The following is a 7,680-nucleotide window of genomic DNA, read 5'->3' on the forward strand; positions in this document are numbered from 1 at the left end:
GCTTCTTTAGCCAATCATCTATCATAGGACGCTTCGGTTGCTTCCATGTCCTGGCCACTGTGAATAATGCTGCTATGAACATTGGTGTGCAAATATCTTTTTGGATATGAGTTTTCAAGTCTTTTGGGTAAATATCCAGTAGAGGGATTTCTGGATCACATGGTAGATCAATTCTTAGTTTTTTAAGAAACCTCCATACTGTTTTCCATAGTGGCTATACCAATTTGCAGTCCCACCAGCAGTGTATGAGGGTTCTTTTTTCTCTGCATCCTCTCCAACATTTGTTATTACTTGTTGATTATAGTTATTCTAGCTATTGATTATAGCTATTCTAACGGGTGTGAGATGGTATCTCATTGTGATTTTGATTTTCATTTCCCTAATAGCTAGCGATGTTGATCATCTTTTTATATGTTTGTTGGCCATTCGTATGTTCTCTAGGGAGAAGTCTCTGTTCAGGTCCTCTGCTCATTTTTTGATTGATTCATTTGATTGTTTGTTTGTTTTTGTTATTGAGTTGTATGAGTTCTTTGTATAGTTTGAATATTAGGCTCTTATCGGAGGTGTTGCTTGCAAATATATTTTCCCATTCTGATGGTTGTCTCTTTACCTTATTGACGGTTTCTTTTGCTGAGCAGAGCTTTTAAGTTTGATATGGTCCCATTCATTTATTTTAGCTTTTACTTCCCTCGACTTTGAGGTCCTCTTTAAATCCAAGGTCCTTGAGTTTCATTCTTGTTTTCTTCTATGCATTTTATTGTTTTGGGTCTTATATTCGGGTCCTTAATCTATTTTGAGTTGATTTTGGTGTGTGGTGATAGACAACAGTCTAGTTTCATTCCTTTGCAGGAGGCCTTCCAATTTTCCCAGCACTATTTATTGAAGAGGCTTTCCTTTCTCCACTGTATGTTTTGGCTTTTTTGTCGAAAGTTATTTGCCCGTACAAATATAGGTTTACTTCTGGGCTCCCGATTCTGTTCCACTGGTCAGTGTGTCTGTTTTGCTGCCAATACCACGCTGTTTTGATTTTTGTTGCTTTGTAGTATAATTTGAAGTCGGGTATAGTGATACCTCCAGCTTCATTCTCAACTGGGATATTTTTACAATGGAACATACTAAACTGGCTGGAAGCCACTGGACAACAGGTAAACATCAAAGTTTCCCAAATACTTGCTTTGTACAGTCATCCTAATATAGGTAGATGTATATATATACCTGTATTATAAAGTTATATATATGATCACATGTCATAATATACATATAATTTATTTTGCTGAGTGTTAATATGTGAACAATTACACCACTACAAATAACATTCAAGATGGTATATCTCGAATCCATTCAACAAATGTTTGTCAAGTGTTTACTGGAGAGATCTTCTAAAATAGAAATTCAAGAATGAAAAAACACAAAAATCTCTGTACCCTTATAGCTTACTCATCACATCGTGCTGTACATCCTTTTCTCAACAAATAAATCGAAGAAATTAAAGAAATGAAGAGGAATCCTATAGGTTTTAACACCTGTAAGACAAATTAGCCAACATAATGTGTGAACCTTATTTGGATTCTGATTTGCACACACACACACACACACAAATGCATTACTGAGGTAATTGGAAATTTGAACACAATTGGTCATTTGGTGTTATTACAAAATTATTGTTAATTTTAGGTTAGATAATGGCATTGCATTATTGCTTATAAAAGAGATACATAATAAAATACTTGTAATAAAATGATTTGAAGGCTGAAATTTGCTTCAATAAAATAAGCAATAGAAGATGATGGTAATAGAGAAGAAATCATAATGTTCATGGTTCAATAATTGATGAAGCTGGGTAATGGCTGCTTGGGAGTTCATGATATTTTGTCTATTTTTATGTATTTTGGAATTCTCTATAATATCACTTAAAAATTACAGCCAGTAATTATCATTGAAAATAATATATCATTTGTTGCTTTGTTTTCCTTTAAATATTATTGAGTGTATAGTTTTCTTAAATTATCAACATTTTCACTGATGATCTGAGGAAATATGTGGCAGATTTGTCATATGTCACTGTTCTCATAAAATTTTGCATTTTATTATCATATCCCTATTTTTTACACAATTATAAATGCTTTAGCTTCATTTCTTTATTAGAGTATAATTCAAGTAGTTGTTTGGCAACTACTGAATATACAACCTAGTGTGCCTGGGGCATGCGCGACTTTTATATTTCTGTTACAGTCCTCTGGGTATGAATTGACTAAACTTTTTTTTTCTTAGGACTTAGAAATAAATATATTTTTCAGCAAGGAGTCTATTGCAAGGCCAAATTTCGACAAGTTCATGAGCATTACTAAATTATTTTCCCAGTTGATCTATTGAGACATTTCTTTTCAACAACCTGAAGATTTATGCTCATACCTTTTTGGAACAAATTGTTCTGACTCACTGTGTAATTCTACATGACACCAAGATGGGAGAGATGATATAAGCAAGGTGCCTGAAGTACCTTTGTCTTCATTTTCTTTTCCAAACTAGAGAATTTTGAACTTAGCAAACATTATTTTGTTCATGTTTTAATAAAACCAAGAATTAATTTCGGGACTGAAAGATCTACTAGTTCAACATGTCTTACTTTTCTTCTAAATAAGAAGTAACTTATGAACTTGTGCCAGACAAGAAGGAGTTAGTGCATGATCACTGGTACATGCACTTGAGAATATCTTTTTCCATTCTGGCATTGTCCATGAGGTTGTCTATTTGAGTATTAAACACCGATTCAGTCAAAATCCCTAAGTCCTTCAGGATGAGCTAGAAATCTGAATAGGACCACTTACTTTTCATTCCAAATGATCTGGGGTACATTCATTGATTAAATCTTTTCTTTTCTTTCTTTCTTTTTTTTTTTTTTAGTTTTTTAAATCAGGAGGATGGAAGATACTGTATTTATTCTATGTCCGAAGGTCTTAATATTGGAATTAGGGTCTTACATAGTCATTGGAAGAGTGGAAAAACAAAGGTCAGAAAGCCAAAACTGAAAGTCAGAGAAGCTCCCTCCAAAGGGCCTGAAGCAATAAAATTAAAATTCTTCAGTTCCATGATACATCGTTTGTAGCAAGGTATTTCTGCATAATATTTAGGAACAGGTGCTCTGTAGCCAGAGGACTAGGTTTTGAATTCTGGTTCCATTACTTAGGCAATGTAGTGCCCTGAAGAAGTCATTTAACCTTCATAAGCCTAGATTTTCTTATCGGCCCAGTGGGCATGATAATAGCAGTGTACCTTATAAAATCATTGTGAAAATGAATGTAACATTAAAGCACTTAATTTTGTACCTGATATGTAGTGAATACTAAGTATCTAGTGCTTAACACAGGACATGATTCAATAAATATTCACAAATAATAATGAATGGGATATTTATAATACGACTGTTTTTGTTGAGTTTATAAGAAGTGGATCTTTCTATAAAACAAAACTATTGTGAACTGTAGTCAATTATATGAGGCTTTCAGCTCTGAAAATTTTGTCAGGTAGTCTCATCAGCTATAAATGAAATCCCTGGAGCCAAAGTACATTCAGTTCTGTTGCCTGGCAGTAGAGTGAAATCAACTGACCTCACAGCTACCATTGTGCAAATTTTACCAACAAATCAAGAAAATTAATTCCTTATGTTTATATTACTCTACTGACATTATTTCACTGTAACTACATTTTAAACCTAAATCTCTTTATTATGTTGTAAATGCAAATTCAGAATGTAGACTCTCTGTTTTCTTAAAAGGTATCATTTTTGCCTGAAGTGTATATGCAAGCATTTAAAATCCATGAAAACAGCTTTAATTAGCTAATTTATCAGAGAGAAATTCTGCAAAATGATGTTTCTTCCTCTGGAGCATACAAGAGAGCCTCAGAGCACAATTTACATTTCTGTGTTCTCAGATATATGAATCTCCTTTAGCAGTTGTGTAATAAAACCAAGCCTGATAATTAACTAAATTGCTATGGCAACTATATTCTATATAGGTAGCTTAATCTTTGGCAATAAATCCACAGCATCTCTTTTCCTTTCTAAATTGTCAATAGAATGCATAGCATTGCTGCTATCTTAGTTCATGTATCACACTAATATTCTATTTCTAAAAATCTCACACATAACATTATCACAGTGATAACCAAAAAATGAGGGCAAAGGGTTAATATTATTTATGATACTTTACTATTATCATAATTTTATATTCATTGGTTTTTAGATGTTGCAGTTTTGGGGTATTTTTATGGAAAATGAATTGCTTTTTACTTTGTATAGCCTCAGTATCTTTGCTTTTGGCAGCAAAATATATTTAAAATTAAAATGGTCCCATCTTCCAAAATGCACTTTTCTAAATATATGTAACTAAATTGACTGTATCTTACTATGGCATAAACTTTCTTTTATTCGTTTGGATTATCTAAGTTTACTTTTCCGTTAAATCTACAAATTTTGTTGCACATCCTTTTTTAACATGGATATGAGTTATAACAAAAATGCTATTGCTTTAGGAAGGAATTATATAATGAATTTGTCATATTTCTTTTGACAAAATGTAACAAAACAATATGTGTCAGAGTGGACCTTCGGTCAGTGAATCAAATTTTAAGTGTGTCACATATACCAAGCATAGAGTGCTAGTTACTGGGCACGCAAAATCAGGTGAGAGATTGTCCTTGCCATTAAGTTGCTTGTGGCCAAGCAAAGGAAACTGGCTTAAACATCAATGATGACAATTGTGGCAGACAAACTTTAAGGTGGCTCCCATGATACCCACCTCTTGGTGTTCACACCCTTGTATAATTCCCTCTCCTTGAGTATGGGCATGACCTGTGGATTGCTTTTAACCAATAAAATAATGGAAAGGTGATAGGATGTGACACTTATGATTATATTATGTTATATAAGACTTCTTCTGGCCAGAAGACTTGCTCTAGAAACTTGCTCCCCTTGCTGTCATTGAAGAAGCAAACAGCCATGAGTTGTACAGGCACGAGGAAACAAATTATACTAATCAATTGTGAGATCCTTGAAGAAGATCTTTCTCCATTGAGCCTCCTGAAGAGAATCTAGCCCTTCTTGGCATCTTGATTATATCTTTGCATAGTCACCCCACTTAGCTGTACCCAGGATCCTGACTTACAGACACTGTTAGATAAATGCATGTTGTTTTAAGCTAATACATTTACAGTAATTTATTATGTGGCATAGAAAACTAATTCAACAATTTAGTGTTAGCTTAATAAACATACTGTTTGGGGACAATAGGGTATGTGCACTAAAATCATGCTCTAGAGCCAGGAACGATTTCTAGAGAATATGACAGTAAAGGGTGTCAAATAAAGTCCCAGAGTCAGAAATGTGACGTTGAACTGTATATTTTTGTAACACAGCTAAAGTGATGGTATAGTTTTAGTATAATGAGAAATGAGAGGTAGTCAGAAATCAGAATTAATACAAAACTTTCTATTTTATAAGATTTTCAAATTTTATGTGATGAGAATCCTTTAATATAATTTAACTAGCGAAGACATGATCAGATATACATGCAAAATCAATTTAACTTGGAAAATATAATATGCAGTGAGTCAAAGCCAATTCTAGCTTTAAGAACAAAATTCACAAGAATAAGAAGCAACTGGCTCCTCTCTCCTTTCTCCTCCATTGTGTTTTTTAAGTAGTACTTCTATAAAGACCTCACCTCCTTGAATTTATCTATTTGTTTATCCGACTCTCTAAGAAACTGTGAGTTTCTCATGGACAAAAACCATGTCTTACTCACTTTTGTTTCTCCAGAGGCTAAACCAGTACCAGGTGCGTGACATATTACTACAGAATTGTTATTGGCTTAATAGACCATTCAGGCAGTTCTTGTGAACTTGACGGTGAGTTTAGAGTAAGAGCAAGGGAGATACAAATTAAAGGACAGACTTTCCACTTCAGAAAGTATGCCTGAGCATACCTGTAATAAATTGTAAAACAGTAGATTTTGCTTTTATCTACAAGCTTATGATAGGCTTATTTAAAACACTATCTTCAGAATGAAAAAAAAAGGCAATATCCACTAAGGAATTTAAATCAAGCATGTTGTATGCAACAAGCTCTGGAGTTCATGTTAGGTTATAATGTGGATATGAAAGGATTAGAACAATAATTAGCAAATGGATTTTTTGAATAAAATTATACTATAGACTTATGGGAAGTCATTGTGATATATTGAGGTTTTCCCTCCTTTGAGTCATGCTAAAGCATTTTTAGAAAACCACATGATAAGCCATCGTCCTTCCCTGATTTCTTTTCCTTCCAACTTCATTGGTATAGTATACTCGGTTTTTTTTTTTTTCGCATTTAAATTATTGTAGTAGCTTCCTGGTTGATCTCCTGGTATTAAAACTAGACTAATATGGAAAGAGAATGGATTTTAAGTCAAACAGATCCAGTTGGAGTCTAGTCCTTCATCCCTTTGTCCTATATAATTTCTTTGAGTCTCTTTTCTTTATGGGGAAAATATTATTTGTCAGGATTATTGGAAAGGTTAAATAAGAAATTCTTTATATAGCTTTATCATAATAAATATAGATCTTAGGTATTAATCATTTCTGATTTCTTACCAATTAAGTAAAGTGGGTAGAATATTTATTGAGAGGTACCATAGGACAGAGGAAAGAACATGATCTGTTGGACCTCATCTACTATCCTGTTATTTCCTACTTGCAGTGTGAATTCGGGCGAGTTATCCAACTTTTCTGAGATTAATTATATTTATCTGTAAAATACAGATATTCTCAGGATTTAATTAGTGAGGAAATGTCTATGGAAGGCCCCAACAGTATGCCTGACACACAACATACGTTGAATAAATACTTTGTGAATACCCATGTCAGGGATTATTTTATACTCTAATAAAGATTTAGAAACAAAAATCTAGCACCTGATTTCCAAAAGTTTAAAAACTAAATAAAAAAGCAAGCAGACTATATCAACTACATCTTTCCTAAGTATATTTTTCATTTGATTATACTTTTCCTTAGAAATCATCTAAATCTTCTAATTTAGAAATTTTCAAGTAAAATGTGACCAACTCTGATAATAGAACTGAGTTTTCTGATCCTCAAAAATAAGAATAAAATTTTGGATAAAAAAATATATCCCTAGCATTTAGTGAAGTACCTGGCATGCCCTTAATAAGTATTAAAATAATGAATTTTACAAGTAATATCTGCTCATAATGCCATGTCTAAGAGATTCAGATAATGGTCCTCTTGATCATACCCATTAGCATATTTAACAAATATTTACTAAGTTTCTACTCTTTATTAAGCACATCTATGTACTAAGGATAGAGCATTCAATAAAACAGACAAAAGTTTATATCTTCGAGCATCTTAAATTCTAGTGTTGGGGAGTAGGTATGATTCAGTTAATAAGACTATTAACTGAAGTTTAATCACATAATAGAAATTTTTAAAGCACTATTTCTCTATGTAAAACTATGATTATATAGACATATCTTTGTCAATTTTTCTAGAGGTTTTAAAGATGAATTTAATCATAGACTTATCTATAGAAGAAAGATACAGAAGTATTCACTCACTCAACAAATGCTTTTGAGTATCTAGTATGTAATAGGCACTTAACTGGGATGCTGAGAATGCAAG

The sequence above is a fragment of the Pteropus alecto genome, unplaced genomic scaffold (genome assembly GCF_000325575.1).
Source record: "Pteropus alecto unplaced genomic scaffold, ASM32557v1 scaffold12, whole genome shotgun sequence".
Taxonomy (NCBI): domain Eukaryota; kingdom Metazoa; phylum Chordata; class Mammalia; order Chiroptera; family Pteropodidae; genus Pteropus; species Pteropus alecto.